Here is a 22255-nt window from a genome sequence, read left to right as displayed (position 1 = left end):
ATTGCCATGAATTTGTGAACGGTAGTGGTTACCCCTCAGCCTTAATGATTCTCCTTTTTCAAAGATGTGTATAATCAGTTGAGAACTTTCTTTGTTTGGATGGGATAAATGGTCAATAAGTGGGATTGCATGTGGATCTTCAATAGTTTGATGTTCCCTTTGTGGCTTACTGCCAATTTCTTTTATGGCCAAAATGAGTTCTTGAAATAAAGATTTGTTGCTTTGCTTGCAGATCAGTGATACTCTTATTTACTTGTGTTATCCCTTGCAAAAAATATTTATCCATATGTATTAAGCCTTCACTCAATGTCTTCAAATCCTTGGAAATACCATCATTCATATGTCCCATCTCTTTAGATAATAACAAGTAATCATTCACTATATGTACTTCATGTGTATCCTCAATTTCTTGGTGTGTGCTATAAGCAACTCCAATGCTTAAATCTTTATCTATTTACTCAAAATTATTGGATTTATTTGTATAATTATTATCCTCTTGGAAGCTTTTGACACACTCATTCGATGCTTTTGTAATAGGGTATTTTTTCTTATTCTTGGCTATTAGAAGACAATGCTATAGTAGTAGACAATTTGTCAATAAATCCCTTGTTTCTCAATCCTCACCTCTCGATAATTGATTTAGGAAACACCAATCACAGTCAGCCCCCCTCTGACTGACACTCTGTTTCAGAATGAAGGTAGCAGAATCATTACAGAGCCCAAACGGCATCACTTTGTAAGCATAGGTTCCTCATTCTGTTGTGAAGGTTGTTTTGGATTGGTCCTCTTCTGCGATTTGGACTTGGTTATATTCGCTGAATCCATCCAAGAGGGAATAGAGCTCATGGCCTACCACTGTGTCCAACAGTTGGTCCGTGAAAGGGATAGGGAAATGATCCTTCTTCGTCTTCGAGTTCAACTTTTGAAAGTCCACACATATTCAAAGTTTCCCGTTCTTCTTGGATATGACCACAATGGGTGAAAACCATTCACTGTTAGCCACGGGATAAATAAACTCAGCTTCAAGGAGCTTCAATATTTCAGCCTTGACCAAAGCAGAATAATTGGGATTCATAACCTCTTTCTTTGCCTCACAGGTTTGGCATCATGCTCTAGATCGATGTGGTGTTGGCATACTGTGGGATCAATCCCCTTTAGATCTTTATACAACCATGCAAACACGTCTAAGTTCTAGTCTCGCATGACCACTAGTTCTTCTTCTAGAAGATTTAGACCCACTTTCAGGTGACGTTCAGTACCGTCAACATCCAAGAATGTCAATTGCCTTTCACCTTCCACTTCACAGATAAATGCCACACGAATTGCTTTTGGGTAAAGATGCGACTCCTTCAAGGGAGTGGTCTCATCTTCTGATGATGCACTGGAACTACTGTTGTCTTTTAGTGAAGGCCGAGCTTGCTCTTTGGGAGACTGAAGGGGTATCATTAAGGTTTTGAGTTTGGGTTGTGAATGAGTTACTTCTTGGCTCAAGAATTCGTCTTTTGAAGATGCATCCAAGAATGTCACATAACATGAACTTCTTGCGTTCTGTTTAAACTGCAGGACTGGGGGTTGTTGGCAAGGTGCATCCTCATCATCTTCTTTAAGGAAGGGTAACTTTGGAAGACAAGAGCCACTACTGAAGGAAGGCCTATTCTTCTTAATCCATTTCTTATAAAGGCTTTGCGTATGACATGATTCATGGATCAATCCAAAGGGTATCACAATAATTCTGTCACACAAAAAAGGATCATCTGCTTTTGAGGCTTCAAGAATGTCATGAACATCTTCCTCATCTATGCCTTCTGTGAGTAGGATAGATCCTTCTAGCTTGCTTTCATAATCTTCATTTGCATTATCACTTTCATCCTCTTCAGATCATGTTTCTACATCCGTGGGTGTTCTGTAAGAGAAGAACAAGCTCTTTGTTATGTCCTCTGCTTCTACTTCTGCTTCTACTTCTGACTCTATCTCTGCTTCTATCTCTGTCTTTGACTCTGCAACTATGGCTGACATGTAACAAGGAGAACAATACATCATGCTTCTATTTCACTATCAGAGGTGATTTCAGAAGTCAATTCGGGTTTAGGCAAGAGGTATTCTCCCATGGACAAAGACTTTGCTTCCTTCGGTAGTTGGCTTATAGTGCCCACTGTTACGGACTGTGCCTCTATTTTCTTGGGAAAGATCTATTTGACAGCCTCTTCGTCTCCTGATGTACCATATGTTCTTTCATTGGAGGACCCTATTATGACTTTGATGGACATAGATCCATTACCTTTTGCGATCCATACAACTTCAATACCACTTTATTGGGTTCTCTATCTATGGTTAGGGTTCCTTTGAACTAGTCTCGTCCTTGCTCTTGCTTCAAAAAGCCAAGGTCTTCCCAACATCAGAGATTATGAGGTCCCGTAAGAATTTGTTTTGACCACCAAATATGTCAGCCAATAGTCTCTTCCCGCAAGGGTTGTTTTTATGTAAGGGAGAATGTCCAACGGTTTGATTGTGCTTTGGTCTGCCAATCTAATAAGCCACTGTGTAGGTTGCATTCCTTGCAAGCCTAGATTCTTCATTGTCACATTCGTCATTATGTTTACTGATGAGCCTCCATCAATAAATGCATCTACAATAAAGCATCCTTCTATCCATACGCCAATCTCTGGGTTTCTAGGATCCAGGAAGGTGTTAGCCACATCTACTTCCTTCATGGGTTTTGAGGCTCTGTTGGACTTTGTTGTTGTTGGGAGAGCAATCCTTAGGCCGTGTCTTCTTGTCAAGATTCTTTTAAATCTTTTTCGATAACTAGGAGACAGCATCAACAAGTGTTGGAGGTTAGGTTTGGTTTAAAGGTATCTAGGTCTTTGACCAAATCATACTCTTTGATAGGATCCACATGCTTTTCCAATCGATTGGGAAATGGGGCCAGGCCCACTTTTATCTTCCCTTTTTCTTCTAGGAGTGGCAACATCTGCGCTTCTTCTTCATGGGGAGGTACTTTTGCATCCTCTATTTCCTGGACCTCTGGTCTTATCTCTACAAATGTCTCTATAGCTCTCTGTGGCTCTATAGTGCTTTGTACTACATTGTTCTGGATTGCATTGTTCTATTTTTCCCGAGGAAGGTTGAACTTCATAGTCTTGGTAGAGGGAAGTTCTCTTTTGGAACTATGGGTTCTCCTTTCTTTGCACCTGTTATTGGGCCACTTCCAATTCCACGAAATTGGACGCAAGTTCGTGGGTCTTCTGTTGGGTATTAGAAGTAGATTTCACAGGGGCTAGACTTGGACAATCTTTTGCACTGTGGCCCTCTCATTTGCATCGACTGTATAAGGGATTGTAATCCACAGATCTTCTAGGGTTTGGACAATTCGGTGAGATATGACCCTTTTCTCCACATCTGTAACATTCCACCTCTGATCTCTGACCACCGCTAACCGACTATCATCCTCTATAACTTTGAGAGGGAAACCTCCTTGGACCAAACTCCCTAGGCTTTGGTCCAATGTCCTACATTGTCATTTTGGATTCCAGCAAGTTGAATCTTGTGTCTTCATCTTTCTTTCTTCATTCGTGCATCTCTTTCAAAGAGCAGATATCCTCTGTATGGTTCTTCCTTAAATAGTATGAACAGAAAGCTCCAAGAATGGTTGGTTTTCGAGTACATTCAGTGGCTAAATGTCCCGCTTGATGGCACTTTCCGCACCATGTATTAGAATGCATCACATCTCTCCCACCTCCCATAGGAGTGGATATATTGTCGATATTTTTCACTAGCAAATAAGCATCATAGATACTTCAACCCTGTAGGTATATTGTTTCCAAATTCAAGACAACAACCAGTTCACTGTTTCCAACCTGCAAATAAGCTCCAAAACTGAGCATTTAACACTCCAATATCATGCTCAAATGCATGATAACAAGGGCATATACATTGTTTGGATGAAAGCCACTAGTATCCTGGAATCACCTGTTGTTTATTGCAATAAACAACCAGTCTGCATAGGTCTGTGCTAAATATCTCAAAATCTGTGAGAATTTTGAAAAAACTTTCTTCTGCAAAGTTGTAGCCCACATCGAAACGGTCAGGAATCCCACATCAAAACGGTCAGGAATCACGAGCCGTTTCTCCAAAAACCATTTTTGTAGCAAGATATAGCTTTTGCAAAAAAAAAAAAAAACTATTGCATGCACAGTCTCTTTGATGACATTTTCTTCAGATCTGATATCTTGATGTCAAATGGCCACTGCCAAGCCTTCAACCTTCAGGCGTTCAAGCTCTGATACCATGTTGGAAGAGAGGGAGAGAGACAGAGTGGAGCGGAAGATGAGCCTCAGCTCATTGTTGTTTTTCTTCCATTATTCTTTCATCATACAAACTAAAAGAGACTTATACACATAGGTATGACTAACCAAGACTAACTAATGTTAAGTCACTGACTACACCAACTTATTGAATGTCACACACGTGTACAGCTATATCCAGCTAATGTTGGTCACACACATAAAGATAGATTGATTGAAGAGTAATGAGAGCTTGATATTCTAACACGGGCTAGACAGTGGGCCGAAATAATTAGAAGATATTCTCCACAAAGGAGTGGTCCAATATCCTTACAAGGGCGGGGTCTTAGTAACCCTACTTGGTGCATAATCCATTAGGGGGAGGAAGCTCTAGTACTTCCCCCTGTCAATCAATACATCCACTTCGAGTGGAGTGATAGTTCGAATTGTTCAAAATCCTTTAGCAAATTCGATTATTACCATGGTGCAACCCATTGCAATCCTTTCAGGGACACCAGACTTGCCAGGCAAACCAGGAATTTTAGCATGCTTGTCCATGTAGTAGAAGGTATGCAAGATTTCTACTCTATTCAACACATGGCATGGAATGAGGTTGTGATGCATGCATGGAAACAAACATATAAATATCTCTCGCCTCATTTTTTAATATTACGATTGCAACAATTGTCAAATTCATGGAATCTTCTACATATCTTCCAAAATTCACATGTATTTCCAAGTGTCACATTTGTAATTTTCATTGAATCATTGCGACATCCATGTATCCTTCTTTTTTATTTATACTACATGTTGATGTCGAACCCCACAACATGCACAATGGTATTCCCCTACCACTACAAAACCCTTGTGCACGTGGTGTGGCATGCTATTTTTCCAACTCGTGTATCCTTCTTGTCCATTCGTACTGCATGTTGTTGTTGGACCCCACGACATGCACAATGGTGGTCCCCTACAACTAGAATGCCATTGTGTGCAACATTGTTGATAGAAGGGGCTATGAAATATTAAACATTGCTCCCAATAGAAGGCCCAAGGAATCCAATCAGTAACTTCATAGAGAAGTGCTCATTGAAGACATGAATTATTCAAAGATAAAGAAATATTTGAACAAGGGATGTTTGCTAATCAAGGAAATGAAAATGATAGGTTTGTGGATCAAGAACAAGATGACAATTTTCTTGACAACGAAGGTGAGCAATAGAGAAAGAAAAATGATAAACAAAAAGAGTTTGATATAATGAGGGAAATGAAAATGATAGATTTTTAGGAGAACAAGAGGATAAAATTCTTAAAGGCAAACATAAAAAGGCAAATGATAAAGAAGAAGAGAGACACAACCAAGGTGATGATAAACATAGAGAGGAAGACAATTTGTTGAATAATCTCCTAGACCTAGAGAAGGAAATTTCTAGAAAGCTAAATGAGACTCTAGGACAAGTGGTTTCTAATGTTGGAGGAGAATAAGATCCAAAGTATCTCTTAGTCTCACCTAAAGACACTATCTTTCTTCACAAGAATGAGAAAGAAATAAATGACACAATAATTCTAATACTTCTCATGTATGTTAGTATACTAATAAGTTTCATTTTATAATTGAATTTTCACTTCTATTGTCCCACGTGCTTGTTCTTCATGTGAAATACTTATTGGATTTAGTATGCATTAGGACCCTGTGGTGTACACACAAAGCACTAGATAACTCCAAAATGCACATTTGCATGTTGTCGTCATCGGGTCTATGTCATAAGTTGCTATTTTCTATCTCATTTTGATTTAGTCTGAGAATTTTTACTTTTTTACTCCAATTGCTTGTAAATGATACAAAATAGTTTTTTACTTTGAACTTACTTGAATCCAATGGTGCACACATTAATAGCCAAATAAACCAAAATCTCTATCTGCACAACATTAGATCCACATCATCGATTGACTACTTTTGTCACCATTTTGACCCTGTATGAGTGTTTTCACTTATTTTCTCCCAATTTCTTATTAATGTTATGAAATGCCTTTTGGACATAAAACTTATTGGGATCCACTAGTACACACCCTCTTATAGCTAAATGACCTCAGAATGCCTATTTGCACATTGTCAGATTTGTATTATTAGTTGCCCTTTCTTATCACTATTTTGATCCAGTCTTGTAAAGAAGCTAATGCCCATAGTAAACAATCAAACTGGAAATACAAGGAAATATACTAAATTACCAAGAAACCATGGCCAAGGTAGCTATGTTGAAAGCATATTACCATTAATGGCTGAGCATTAGTTGATGAGAGGATGCAACATGGTATGCACCCCAATGCTATGGTGGCCAAGAGTATGCACCCTCTTAGATGGTGGGAGGTTGAGACCTCAAATATAAAATATTAGAAATGGCCAAAAAGATCCTTGGCAAGTTGCAACTTAGCCTTTTATACTTAACCCTAGTAGGCTATAAGGTATTAAGGCATTTTTACTCTATTACAAGCCATCTCCGCCTAGAAGACCTTTGTCCTCAAAGCTGAATTTGGGACAAGATACAAGGATGAATACAAGAATAGCTTAAGATAGATGAAATCATGCTGAAATAAAATTCCACACAAAAGAAGACAAAATAAATCAATGAAGAAGTACCATATAAGTGGAACAAACTGCTATAGGCTGTCCAAAACAGGTTGCAATACAAATTTGGCCATATCTTGAAGTAGAAGTGTTTGATTTCCATCTGCAAGCTATAAAAATGTAGAGGACAATATGTAGTATCTAGCCATGCCATCAAAACCAAATTTTGATGAAGATAAAGCAATTAATTTCAGTACAGATATTTATTATAGCAAGCTGGTTTACTGCTCTATAAGTGAATTATCCTCTTGAAAAAGCCATGCAAATTGTTCCAAATATGAAGCATGCTACCAAGAAGACTCTTCTATAGGAAAACCCTTCTACTTTATAAGATACTCCACAAGAGCTCAGTTCCTTAGAACCTTCTCCCACTTACCAACAATCTTTTCAAGCTCATAAATGATCAAACTATCTTCATCAAGGGGAGGTAGTTCTTCAAGAACTTGAATTTCAGAGCCAACATACTTCTTGAGCTGAGATCCATGTCATACATCCACAAACATAAAGCATATTTTTTCTTAATTTTCTAACACAAAGTCATAAATTTTCCCAAATTTTCACTATTTTTCTTCATTCATTTAGATAAAAATTTTGATATTATTGATTAATGGATTGGGACTAATCACAATAAGTGAGAATTAATTTTATATTCATGTTTAATCCATATGAACCCCAAAATCACAACAAAATCCCCAAAATTTATCATTTCTATAAAAATTGCATAATTTCGGGTTTTGTGTGTTTTCGTATAAATCATTATACGACTAAATTTTATGGTTTTCTTTAAGATTTCAAATAAATTTCAGCACTATCAATCAAAGGCAATCGTTTATGAACTATTCCATCAAACATCTCTCATAAAACAAATGAATCTACCACTTATGCATAGAAACCCGAATTTGGAGGTATGTATTTCGTGGTTTGGAGACCGCTGATGCTCACGCCACCTGCAATGTGCAGTGGCGGTGACTGTCAGTATAGTAATACATGGGTGGCTAGACAGAGGCGCCTTTACCCCCAACAACCTCCCACTTAAAGGCGAATCTGCCCCAGTGGAGGAGTGAAAAGAAAAAGAAAAAAGACAGTACAACAGGATGAGGAAAGACGTCATCTCATCCCACGCCCATCAACCTCCTGAGGAAGACAATGCGCTCTATAGAGAGGCTTTTCGTGAGCAGATCTGCAATATTCTGGTCAGTCGAGATCTTGACAAGATCAACAGACTTGTCCTCAACGACCCCACATATGAAGTGATACCTCACCTCAATGTGTTTTGTCTTCGCATGGAAGACCGGATTCTTGGCTAACTAAATAGCACTCATAGAATCCGAATGCAGTGTAGGGATAGCATCAATACCAAGGTCAGCAACTAAACGACCTAACCAAATGGCCTCCTTGCAAGCCTCACTGGCTGCAACATACTCAGCCTCTGTAGTAGAAAGGGCTGTGCATTTTTGCACCCTGGACATCCAAGAAACAACACCTCCAGCATAGGTGAATAAATAGCTGGAAGTGGACTTCCTACTATCTACATGTCCTGCATAATCAGAGTCAGTGTACCCCATGACTCCTATATCCTGGCTGCCATAGCATATGCACATATCTGCAGTGCCCTTCAGGTACCTCATGATACCCTTCATGGCATCCCAATGCTTCTTGCCAGGTGTAGCCATATAGCGTGCCACAACACCAACTATAAAGGAAATATCTGGACGAGTAGCTATCCTGGCATACATAAGATTGTCCACTGCGGATGCATAGGGAATCTTGGCAATGTCGGCCCTCTGCTCATCTGTTTGTGGACAATCAGCCTGTGATACCTTCACATAAGAAGGCAATGGACAGCCAATAGGCTTTATGTCCTGCATGCGGAAGCACTCAAGGACTTTTTGAATGTACTCCCTCTGTGACAAGTAGAGGAGTCCCTGATGCATGTCGCGTCTAATGTGCACACCAAGTATGTGAGTGGCCTGTCCCAGATCTTTCATCTCAAACCTCTTCTTGAGCTGAGCCTTAAGAGCATCTAGCTCATCATGAGCTTTCCCTACTATCAGCATATCATCCACATAGAGTACCAAAATCAATAAAGAACCATCACGGGCTTTTTTTGTGTAAAGACACGAATCCATAGCACTCCGACTGCAGCCCTGTGACTGCATAAAGGCATCAAACTTATGATACCACTCCCTAGGTGCCTGTTTCAAGCCATAAAGGCTTTTCTTCAATTTGCACACTAGGTGCTGCCTGCCAGGTTCTGCAAAGCCCTCAGGCTGCTCCATATAAATCTCATCATGCAAGTCCCCATGTAAGAAAGTCGTCTTTACATCCATCTGGTATAAATCCAAGTCAAGCTGAGCAACCAAAGCCAAGGCTAAGCGCAATTGGACCGAGATTTCTGAGAATCCCGTCCACGGCCACGACCACTGCCATGCTTTCCATATCCATCATTCCTGCCTCTAACTGTCATAGCATGAGACACACGAGAGGCATCCAAATTCTTATGGTTAACCTCTTTCTGCAGAAGAGCACTCTCAACATCAGATAATTTCAAGGTAGCAGTATAGACACATAATGCAGTGCGGAATACATCCCATGACTCATTAAGAGTACCAAGCAAGAAAAGAGGAGTGACATCCTTTGCAAAAGTGATGTCCTGCGAAGTTAAGTTCTTGAGTATAGCATGAAACTAGCTCAAGTGAGCAGTCATAGTCACATTCTCCTTCATGCGCAGATCCATAAGCTGCTTCGGCCAATACATCTGACTCATTGGACTTTTCTTGTCATAGAGATTTTTATCTTTTCCCACAACTGCCATGCACTCTGTTCTTCCTCAAAGACATTATAGTGAACCTATTCTATGAGAGACAATACAATAGTGGACTTGCATAGCTCATCAAGCTCAAGCCATTCCTCATCTGGCATAGTTGCAGATGGATGCCCGCTTAACCTCAAAGGTTTGATCTGCGATTTTTGCACCAACACCTGCCAAATGTGGCTCTTCCAATAAGAGTAATTCGTACCATCAAGCTTAATGATGTTGAAAATAGCATGATTAGTGGACGAACTCGCCATATTGTAGGCTGGAAGACTGTAGATAGTTTAAAATTGCTTGATGTTTACTGTAGAAAATGACCAAAAAATCACCAAAATTGAGGAAAAATGGCAAAGAAAGTGGAACCAAAGCTGCTGCCCACCAAGTACTAGTGAAAATACATCATTTCAGAGTGTTTTAGCATGAAAAATCCATGTCAGTCCATACATATATGCTTGTTGTAATAAATTTCAGATTTCAGTAAGAGAGAGCTAACAATGCCAAAATCGGATCCCAAGGCAATCAGATACTGCCAAGACCAAAGCCGGCATCATGCAGGCATAGTATAAGCATATGACGATCGATAAGCATGAATCCAACACCCAAGTATGTCATACAAATATCTGCCAGTGAGTAGGCACACCCCCTAGGCAACGGGGCAAAGTGTTCCTACCACTACCAAAACTTAACACAAGTAGGTGTCAGTTCACAAAGATACGGATCCAAAACTGAGACTTAGCTCATAAGCATACAGTGAACCAAGACATATGATGTATCATCCCAAAAGGTAAGAAGTCCCAAATTCTCAAGTGTCTGTAAGCTCAATAGTATGTAACAGCTCAATGCATAAAAGTACCACCTACTCAATGTCTGATAAGCATTCAAGAATGCTCCCACTGGCACAAAAGCTGTACATACAAGCTCAAGAGCTCAAGCCAAGGCAAGACACAGTGCCAATGACATAAGTCCAAGACAATACATCAATAGTACATCCTGAACATATAGGCAGTAGAGCATCTGTATGTAGCATCCATAAGCATGTAAGGCATCAAGTACATCCCAAGATACAACTCTAGCAAGCCAATAAATAGCTCAAGTAAGCTCTGAGAATCCAAGATCAAGCCAAGATCGAGCTCCAGTAGCAATAGGCTCCAAACAATGTAACTAGCATGTAGTAATGGCATAGGCTAAGCATCTCAAGACCGGTCAGACATAAGCAACATACATGCCATAAGTACATCCAAGACGGAGCATCCAAATGCTTTGCAAAGCGAGCTCAAGCTCAACCAAAGTTCCCGAATCAAAACCAAGCTCTATGTCGAGCCCCAAGTGTCAATACATCACCATATATGTCCAAAACATAACCGAAAAAGCATAGGCATAAGTATACATGAGTAAAATGACTTCAGCCCAACTGTGTACATCAACGATTTACTATTCAAAACTAAGAATTTCAGCACCAAAATCAGCTCCAAATGGTTTCCAAACAATAGACATACATTCCCCTAACATCCGGGCATCAAACGGGATCAACCGGGCATCAAATGACAATGCCAAACAAGCTATACATCAAATGTCAATGTAACACTATCATAAACTGCTTGTGGACTGTTATGACAGTCCCAAAACAGTGTTAAATCAGTCCAAATGCTATGCCAACACATCAACCATCAAAACCAAGCATCAAAGCATGTTCATATGCCCGAAATGGAGCCTTTCCAAGTGCCAATGGAGGGGAAGAGTTGCTATTGTGACTGTAATGTTGAAGACACATATGGGAGGGCTACGTGATTCCGCCAACTATAAATGCTGGTCCTGGGCCTGCAAAAAATGGGGGCTAAGCTTCGGAGGGGTCCGGTTAAAGCCAAGGAAGGCCTCAAACAAGCTCCAACAAGTCTTGTTCAAAGGCAAGTGAGATATGAAGCAAGGGAGCTTCAATGGTGCCTGCCCCAATCTTGTTTACAACCAGTGAGACCTGAGAACTAAAGTAAACCCTGAAGAAAATGATCAAATACCTCTGAAAGTAATGGCCTGAAGGTGCCCAACAATGCCGGGAAGGTGCTCGGGAAGCCGGGGAGTGACGGGAGCTCGAAGGAGTCGGATATGGTTGCCGAGAAGGAGACCCAATGCAAGTAGGGAGTCGATGGGATGCTGAGAATGCCACAAACCAAGCTCAAGAGTCGGAAAGAAAAGCTTTGATACCAGTTGAAAGGGAGCGACGGATCGAAGGTTGGACTCGAGAGCTATGGCGAGAGAGCAAGAGTAAGAAAGGGAGAGACTAGAAATGGGAACTCCAACAATCACAATGTGTGATTGGGCCTTCCTTTATTCAAACTGTCACTAAAAGAATAAAGAATAAAGTGATGGTGACAGGCACTCACCACCTACAATGTACAGTGGTGGTGACTGTCAGTGTAGTAATACACGGGCGGCTAGGCTGAGGTGCCTTTACCCCCAACAGTTTCTGTCTTCCTCGGTCTCTTAAAATTGTCGAATCCTCATGTTCCTCTTCCATCGGCTTTAATTCCAGCATAAAATTTGCATTCAACCGCTCCTTTTCGGCACTGTGTGGGTCCTTAAATGCTACTCTCATTGGCGACCATGGGATAGGGTGACTTAGCCCATCAAATCCACGAACTGATATGCACAAACAACAACCAAAGAAAGCATCAAACTACCACAAAAAAAAAACTCAACAAAGCACAAGAACAGTTCTCACCCTATCTGACACAGAATCAAGGCATGAGAATCCACAAGGAATAGGCCGAGCATAATCTGACAAAAATCTACAGCGAGTCGCTAACCAACTGCTCTAACACGGACTTGCTAAAAAACTTATCAAAGAGGTCATCCTAGTGGTGGTCTGAACTACCTACCTAACTTAGGACACAAAAAAGACACCTGAAAACACATTGAAAATTTAATAAGTAAAAATCCAATAGGCAAAATAAGGTGGAGAAAAAAGAAAAAATGTGGGGAAAGGACACCCCTGTCAAATTAAATTGGAATTCCAGTGAAAATAGGGCATGATCACATGAAAAAATGTAAAAAAATATGCACGAAAATGTCGCAAAAACCCGCAAAAACTAATAACCGATGAACCGTACATCGAAATGATATGGTGTACGAAGGAAAAATGTCAGATAGAAGGGCTAGGGTAGGGCTGTCATGTTAGATTGTTTTTTTGAAGCAAAAATGACGTGTTCACATGGAAACATGACCAATTGACAAAAAAAATGTTCAAAAATTAATAACTCAAGAATTGTCCAGCCGAACAGGAGTTAGTAAGAAGGAAAAAGGGTTATTCAAAGGGAAAAATAGGGTTGGAAAGTTGGAGTGGGGTTTCGACAAACGGTACGTTTTCATGGGAAAACTTCAAAACAAGGGATAAAGAGAAATAGAGAAGAAACAGTCCTAGTGCTCAAGGTCTCTTGTTAGCATTCTAGCACCAAGTCCTGGATATTCTACTTTACACAAAGATACCCAAGCTGAAGCAGATCAATGTCATACTTGGTTCAAAGATAATGGGAAATGAGAGGGATGTGCCTGGGGTTCTAACCTAACAATTGCTAAGGCCCGAACATTGGTAAAACCTTGTGAGAAGCCTCCCAATTCTTCGTGACCACCTTGTCATAGGGCAGACCCATTGGGAGTCCCGCCCACCCGCTTCCCTCAATAGGTGTTCTTTAGTTATCTAGTTAGGTCCTACCACATTTGCGTGTGCCATTTAAAACCAACTTCCTTAATTAATCCTTTTAAGGAACATAGTCCATTCGCGTAATTTATAGCACAAACCCGAATCCTTTTGACAAACAAGTTCCTTAACTTATCTTCGAATTAATCTTTGTCCCTTGCCCATACAAATTATATGTCTCTCTGCCTTGCAGAAGTACCTCGTCCAAATCACATGGCACCATAATTTCCATCCTGTATCTAGAATAGGATCTTCAAACGCCACACAAACGTTAGGCTCATAGCAGTCTTCAACTCCATTCCAGACTAGGCAAGGGGTGTCCAGAGCTTCACCTGACCCACAAGCGGCCTAGGAGTGAAACATCATTTTTGTGGTTGGCCTTTTCACCACTCAACCTTCAGCCCGTGAATCAAGCAGTGCCCTTCTCAGGTTAATCCGCAATGCGATCTTGGAGATGATCCACCCGTGCAAAATATCATTTCCTTAATTACTTCATTTGAAAATCAAGCGCAATCAAGGCAATTAGCCCTAATATCATCTTCCAAGAAAACATTTATTTATCCTCATGGCAATTTGTCATCATAGACCCCCGCCATGAATTTACCATCAATCACAAGCATTTGGAATAATCATCCAAACCACAATCCAGCAGCAGTTGATTGTAAAAACATTTAGGGTGTTGTTTGATCAACCAACAAAACCAATTGTATTTTTTCCAAAAAATACAAGAATAGATGAGATAACAATTTCATCGCATATTGGCTCTCCCCCTTGCGATCAAAGAGCGATTCTATGCAAAATTTACTTAACACTTCTATGCACAATTCTTAATGCCATTCTTTTTACGATTATGCTAGTCATAAGCCCTGACCAATTCTTCCTTATAATTGCTCTATCACGAATAAGCCATATGCAACTAGGTGCAATTAACTTCCCTTGATACATGCACTTCGCAAACTCCATCTTTCAAATATTTGTGATGAAGTTATCCTTTTCAATAGCCCATTCTCATACAGCGTAGCATGGGCTTGATGTGTCTCATGTGAAACTAAAGCAAGTAACTTCACAACTTAGAAATGTATTATTTATATTCGGTACCGTAGTTGTCTTGACAGTGATACCCTCGCCCAAAGCTTCGTTTTACTAGTTGTGGGATTACCATCCACACGCGACATTCTTCACTTGGGGACCATCGTCCGCAAGTAGATTCAAGGGATAAAGGAGGAATAAATTTGAGATGGGAGAACGTAAGAGAAGATGGCTTAGTCAAAGACTGAGATAGGAAAAATTGAGCTAACTCTCTCCCTCGCAGCCTCTGGGGATAACTCCTCTCTCTCTCTCTCTCTCTCGCAAGCTCCTTCTCGCATCCTCTGAGGGTCTCCTTGTGCTTTCTTGTGCCTCCCCATGCCTCATATTTATAGCTAAACAAGAGAAGAGGGGTTGTGGCTGAGAAGAAGAGCTCTTTGTAGAGGGGATATTGGAAAAATCAGTGATCTGATGCTCAAATCATAAATCTGATGGTTCCATTGGCTCCGAAAGGGGGGGTAAAACCCTAAGACACTTGCTTAGAAATCTTTTAGATCACTCCTTTTTCTCCCTATTCGAAGTGTTGTTCACTGCAATCATGGCGTGCGTGATTTCGTCAATCCTTCTTTTTTTGTGTTAAATCTCGAAAACTAGCTTAAAAATCACTTAATGTTTTTTTACATAACATCCAGTTCTAGAAATTTCCATATCTTTTTAGGATATTTACAATAAGTAATATCTAAAATATGCTAGTTTTTTCCAAAAATCTAATATTTTTGGACCATCCATACTATACACATTAACACCAGTGATTAATATGGCTCATAACTCTCATTCACGTTGTAACTTCCATGAAGGGTGGCTATGGTCCTTGTCAATCTGAGAAAAATGTTGGATTACAAGTCTCAATTTTTTTTATATTTTTTATTAGATAAAAATTGTTAGTTATTAATGTTAGTTAGTTTTCACTTTAGTTAGTCTTTAGTTAGTAACCTTACTAACTTATTAATTGACTAACTAACCTTTGAACTAATCAACTTTTAATTGCATGGAAATATTACAGCACAGGGTAACTGGAGGATAAGAATTAGTCACAGGACTTGACACAATTAAAATCATGACTAGTTAAGATTCTCTGTGCAGCAAGTGGGAACTAAATTTGAGGATCTTGAAGAAGGCCTAAAGGAATAATGGTAGATTCAAGGTTATTTTAGTGGCTTGCGGTCAATTCCGGGCCATTTTGAAGGTTGTTGGTGGACTTAACTTGAGTCTAAACAGGGTTTGGAATAGTCAAACTGTAGTTACTTTTTTGAGCAGCCTTCTCTTTCCTCTCTTCAAACTTCCTTGTGAGAGCTATCATGGAGATATATTCTCATCTCTCTTTCAAATGGCCATTACTTTCCATGCAACCTATCGAGGATAAATGCTAAGGTCTTAAGCAACCTGTAGACTACCCTTATGCCTCATATCTAGCTTATTGTTCATCACATGATGCAAGAAGATGTCTTGGATAGTTTGCACTGATTTTCAACAATCTCTTCTCCTTTAAAATCAGCAATCGTGATCATGTTGAAGCTATTTCCTCACTTGCTTGATCAAATGTAGCCTAACATGGAGTATTAACCATCTCTTACTTGATCTTTCACTCTACTTGAACCTTAGAGCTCTCACTAGCTATGGCAAAACCTAGAGAGCATGGAAATTTCAAATATTTCTTGAAGTTTTGAGTCAATCTTGGTGCATTTTAGCTTCAAGAAGTGAAAGGCAAGCATCTACAACCGACATTGGGTATACATTGAAGCTTTAAAGCAACATAAGAACCATTTTCTCCATTTCAAATTGGAGCAAAATAGGTCAGTCATCAATTTTCATAAAAATTTTATTTCTTGAGGCTTCAATCCATGGGGCTTTTGTTGTCTATAACCTAGGAAAAGTTAGATTGAAGCTACTCTATTATTATATTAAAGAATTCCAGCAAGATTGATGGTATTTTTAGCCTCTTGAACATGGAAATATATGAAAATTCTTGAAATTCTTAATTCTATCAAGAATTTGGATTCTTCAAGGATCAAAGGACCTTCTCCAATGAATCAACGTGGACTTCTACATACGTATTGGATTTCCTTGATGCATTGGAGCAATCTTTATGATTGGGAGCTAAAGATACATGGAAGCAATCATCATGGGGATAAATTCTTTCTTGAAGTTGGCCTTATGTTCTTCAATCTTGATCCATTGATAATAAATTGTGTTGAGAATTGATCATTGTGGTTCATATACTACTCTTCATCAACATTAAGAGCTAATCCTATTGCTTTCAACTAAATCTCTCTTTCCATCCTATTGTTGAACAAGTCCCACTATTGATAAAAAGAGACTGAGTGTAATAGATATTCTAAAATCACTATTGAAGAGTACATAGAATTAAAACTAGGATTGATTGTGATTGCTTTATGAATTTCCTTTTTTTTTTCCATTCATAAATTGATGCCAAATTGATTGCATAGTACTATTTACTGCCTACCTAACCTTGGAATTTGATTGGATGATTGAACATTGATGCTATAGGACTAAAATAATGATGAAAATGGTAAGTGGGATATTTGTAAAAGTAGTGAGTCACTACAAAAGGGTAATGCCTTATCCCTAGCCCTTTCAATTCAGTCATTTCCTAATACCCACTTGCATTTCATTAAATAATCCGACGACTTTTTCTGTCGATACATAGCATCCCTATCTCATTAGCCATTAGAATATACTTGCCATATTAATTCATGTGAGGAAAAAGCAGTTGCCAGGCAAGTCGGGAAGACAATAGTGAGGTGACCCTCCCTTCTTGATTATGACCTTGAAGGGGTGCACAACTCAGCTTGAGAAGGAACTTTGCACACCCCTCAAGTCTCAAAGCCCATGCAGTTTTCAAGTTTAGGTGCAAGCACGTATCCATTGATAAATCTTGATAGTAGTATAGCAGTGATCAGCCCTATTCAGAGAGCTACAAGTGGTTGAAGTTTCACATGTACAATATTGGAAGAGGTGCAAGGCATTTCATGTTCCTTGGATACCTATAGGTGGTCATAGTTTTAATAGATCTGGATAGCAAGTACCCACCATTTCATGGTATGAAGCTATAATGCATTATCTATCTACAAGGGGATTTGGGGTTGCTCTATCAAAGTCTGAGAAGAGAGAAGAGAAAAGATTACATCAGGTGTCTCTTATATTGGAAATGTGTAGATGATATTTATCGTCGATGTGTAGTACAAGATGAGGTACCATTCATTCTGGAGGAATGCCATGATTCAGTATGTGGGGGACATTTTGCGAGACAGCTTATTGCCTAGAAAGCTCTATGTGTTGAATATTGGTGGCCATCGATTTTCTAGGATTCTTTCAGTTTTGTTAAGCGTTGTGATGTTTGTCAAAGACACAATACCAAGAAAAATCGTAAGTGACCTCTAAACCCTATTTTGGTTAAATTACCCTTTGAAAAATGGGGTATCGATTTTGTTGGACCAATATACTCTTCATCACTACACGAAAGTGTTATATTATTGTAGCAACATAGTACTTTACAAAGTGGTCTGAAGCTCGAGCAATGGTGAAGGATAATGCTAAGGAGATGGTCAGTTTTATTATGGAGCAAATTGTTTTCCGTTTTGGTCCACCTAAGAAGATAGTGTCTGATCGAGGGACACACTTCTTAAATAAAGTTATTGTAGCCTTAACAGAAGCTTTGACGATTAAACACAATAAAACTACCCCGCATAATCCACAAGCAAACGGTCAAGTTGAGAGTACAAATAAATAGCTTGTTAGAATCTTATGAAATATAGTAATTGAAAGTAAGTGAGATTGGGATAAGAAATTGTATGTGGTAGTTTGGGCTCACAATAGGACATTCAAGAGAGTGTCGAGATCTAAAACGGTCCTGACATTGTCTAAGGCACTAGCTAGGTCTCTACCACTCACCTAAAACCACCCCACACAGCATCGCGGCCAGGAGCATCTAAGACTTTTGTGTTTGTACGTTTTTGTAGTCCAATAAATAAATTTTTTTCCACTTCTCAAAAGAAGTCCCTAAACATGCCGATGTTGTATACCATGTAGCAAGCACATAGGGAGCACCCCCTCAGTTGATCACCGCGGCTCCACTATGGCCCTCCACCTCGAGGATTGGCCCCAAGATGTGCCGTGAACATAAAACACATTCGAAACAAAGTCCAGTCTTTTGATAAACGATCCAAAAGACGATAGATAAACCTCACCAAATAACCCCCAAGAAACTAAATATCTAGCCCTATGGCTTGGGATACCTCACATCTCAACGTCGAGTCATCACTCATACAACCAGGTGCTATGTATCTAAGATACGATACCATGTAGAGTGCATTAATGCAAGTGTGAATTATATGGCCATCGTGCTCAAACATATATTCATTGAAAATCGGCAACCTGAAAGTGCGAAGATAAATCTTTTCATGATTTTCTTTCACCTACGCAAGTGCTTCGTTGCTTAGGGCTCTCATCGAGCTTCCTTGCACTACTAGTCCCTTTAAACTTTAAACAACCGATAACTCTATATGATATGCAGCATGAAATATCAAAATTTAATGCACTTCAACCAGTCAACAATCCCCTTACTCCCTACCATTTAAAATTTTGATTGCGTTAATAGGTGCCGCCTACTCTACACATCAACTAAAGCATTCACAATTGTTAGAAAATTATTAAATAAAACCAACAAAAGTTAATACCTAGCTGTCTTCAGCTACAAAATAATTAAATAGGTTGGAACTCTGTCCTGACCTTAATTTAATTTGAGTGTGCACTCTAAACTCGTAAACGTCCATTAATTTAATATGTATTTTATGGAATCACCCACTATGGAATCACCCACGTGCACATTAAATTAATCTGACGCTTGAAAAGGAAAGGCATCCCTGTCAACTTCTCGCACAAGAAATCCACCTTGTGTGTATGAGCCTCGGCAAATAAATAGTTCCTCACAGAATCCACCGTGAAATATGCCTCTTGGCATCATACCCCCGGGGTGGGATATCAATTGTCCTCAATTGCTATTAGCTCAATGTGAAGTTAGAAGTGAGGGGTAAGCACTTAGGTCGTAGGCGTGCATCCATTAGGCCTATTCAACATGATGATTTTTAAACTTAACTAAATATCTAGAATATCTACGGCCAGTTCTAATGGTCATAAGGTCAGTGTCTAGAATAGTTTCAGGTTCAAGGGTTTCAGTTTCTTCTTCTAACAAATGAGGATTTTCATAGACAGTGTGGACATGTAATTGGTCTCTAAAAGGTTGTAACAAACTGACATGAAAAGTATTATGGATCTTCCAATGTTTGGGTAGTCCTAATTTAAATGCATTGTCATTGATCTTGTGAATTATTTTGAAAGGTCCATAAAACCTAGGTGCTAGTTTAACAACAGGGTGTTTCTCAACACTTTTCAATCTTCTCTTTTCAATGAGTAACCAAACATAATCACCAACATTGAAACTCATGGCTTATCTTTTCTTATTAGCTTGTTTTGTGTATGATTGCTGGGCTTTCGCAATCATATCTTTAACTTGAGCAAAAATAGTAGCATGCGTATTGGCAATATCATCATCAGCTTTAACTTTATTCGACAATGATGTAACAGATGTAGGCAATCTATGTCCATAAATGATTTCAAAATGTGCTTTATGAGTAGTTGTATGTGGTGTATTATTGTATGAAAATTGAAGTAGATGTAAATGTGTGTTCCATGTTTGTGGTTTTGAAATTGTGTATGTACGCAAAAGATCTAGTATTGTACTATTCGTAGCTTTTGTTTGCCCATTGGTTTCAGAATGGATTGCAAATGAGAAATCAATCTTAGTACCCAAATTAGCAAACAAAGTAGTCCAAAAATCATTACAAAATCTAGAATCACGATCGAAAATAATAACTTTTGGCAAACCATGATTAGTGAAAACAGTCTTCAAGAACAATTGTGCAGCTTGAGATGTAGTTAAAGTTTTCTTGCATGGTAGAAAATATGCTTGTTTACTAAATCAATCTACTATAGTACAAATCATATCATGATTAGCTTGTGTATTAGGCAAGTCAATTATAAAATCCATTGAAATATGTTCCCATGGATGGTCAGGAATTGGTAAAGGCATTAACAAACCGTATTGCTTACCATGATGTCGCTTGACTCTTTGGCAAATTAAACACTTAGAAACAAAGTTAGAAACATCAAATCCCATTTGTAGCCAGTAAAAATCTTCAACCAATGTTCTTAAAGTGGAAATAATACCTCTATGACCTTGATATGGAGAACAAATGATCAAAATTGAACTGTGATACATAATCTTTTCTCATAAAACATAAATCCATCAGAATAAGATAAAGAATCAATTGGAATCTAGTTATGAGTAACTAATTTATTCCAATCAGCTTGAAAACTAGGGCCATGGTCAAAGGTATCCTTCATAGGAGTAAGGAAATCAAAGAATAGAACAGAAATATTATGGATACTTGGTCTTCTACTCAAGGCATCGTCAACAACATTTTCTCTTCTTGGCTAATATTGGATAAGTGGATGAAAACTTTGAATGAAAGCAGCCCATTTAATATGACGGTCAGAAATTTGTGGCTGACTAAGGAGATGTTTGATACTTTGCTCTCATCAATTTTAATCATAAATTTGGATCCCATCAGATAGTGTTTCCATTGACATAAGGCTTGAATTACACCTAACAACTCTTTATCATAGGTGGAATAATTCAATTCAGAAGGTTTAAGTTTGCACCTAGAATAGGCTATGGGATGTGAATCTTGCATGAGGGCAGCTCCTGTTCCTGATCCGCTAGCATCAATGACTACTAGGAAGAACGGTCGATTAAAATTAGGTCATTGCAAGACAAGTGCATGTGTTAAAGCATGTCTCAAGAAATCAAAAGACTTTTGTTGGTTGTCATACCAACGATACACAACACCTTTCTTTAACAAATTCGTCAAAGGCAATGCAAGTAATGAAAAAATTCTCAAAAATTTTCTATAAAAGCTGACAAGGCCTAAGAAAGAACATAACTCATGCACATTTTTAGGGATTGGACAATTCAAATTTGCCTCTATCTTTTTAGGATCAACGTGAATACCATCAAAAGAAACAATGTGACCTAAGTATTCAATTTGGGTTTGGAAAAATTCACTCTTGTCAGGGTTAGCATACAATTGATTCTCTTTCAAAAATTTGAAAACTAAAGATAGATGTTCATTCTCATCCCTACTGAAAACCAATATATCATCAAAGAAAACAATTACACAATTTTGATACTTCAAAAATATATCATTCATCATACGATTGAATGTAGCTGGTGCATTGGTCTAACCGAAAGGCATAACAAGAAATTCATAATGACCGAATTGAGTTCTAAATGCAATCTTAAAAATGTCATGTGTATCCAAGCGTACTTGATGATATCCAGATTTGAGATCTATCTTGTTAAAAACAATGGCTCCTTGTAGTTTATCCATGAGGTCATCTACCCTAGGGATCAGATATCTATTCTTAACCGTGATTTTGCTTAGGGCACGATAGTTAATGCACATCCTATAGGTATTATTTTTCTTCTTAACTAATAAGACAGGTGCACCAAAAGGAGAACTACTTGGCTTAATGAGTCCTCAGTTCCTCAACTTGTGTTTGGATTTCTTTTTGTTCAATCTAATTGTGTCTATAAGGTGCTTTGCATGGTGGTTGAGAACCTGAGATTAAATCTATTTTATGGTCTTCAGGACATGTAGGTGGTAAACTAGGTG

This window comes from Lygodium microphyllum, chromosome 13 (assembly GCF_053477565.2).
Source record: "Lygodium microphyllum isolate KBCC chromosome 13, Lygodium_microphyllum_v1.1.10, whole genome shotgun sequence".
NCBI classification, from domain to species: Eukaryota; Viridiplantae; Streptophyta; class Polypodiopsida; order Schizaeales; family Lygodiaceae; genus Lygodium; species Lygodium microphyllum.
This window is presented reverse-complemented; position numbering follows the sequence as displayed.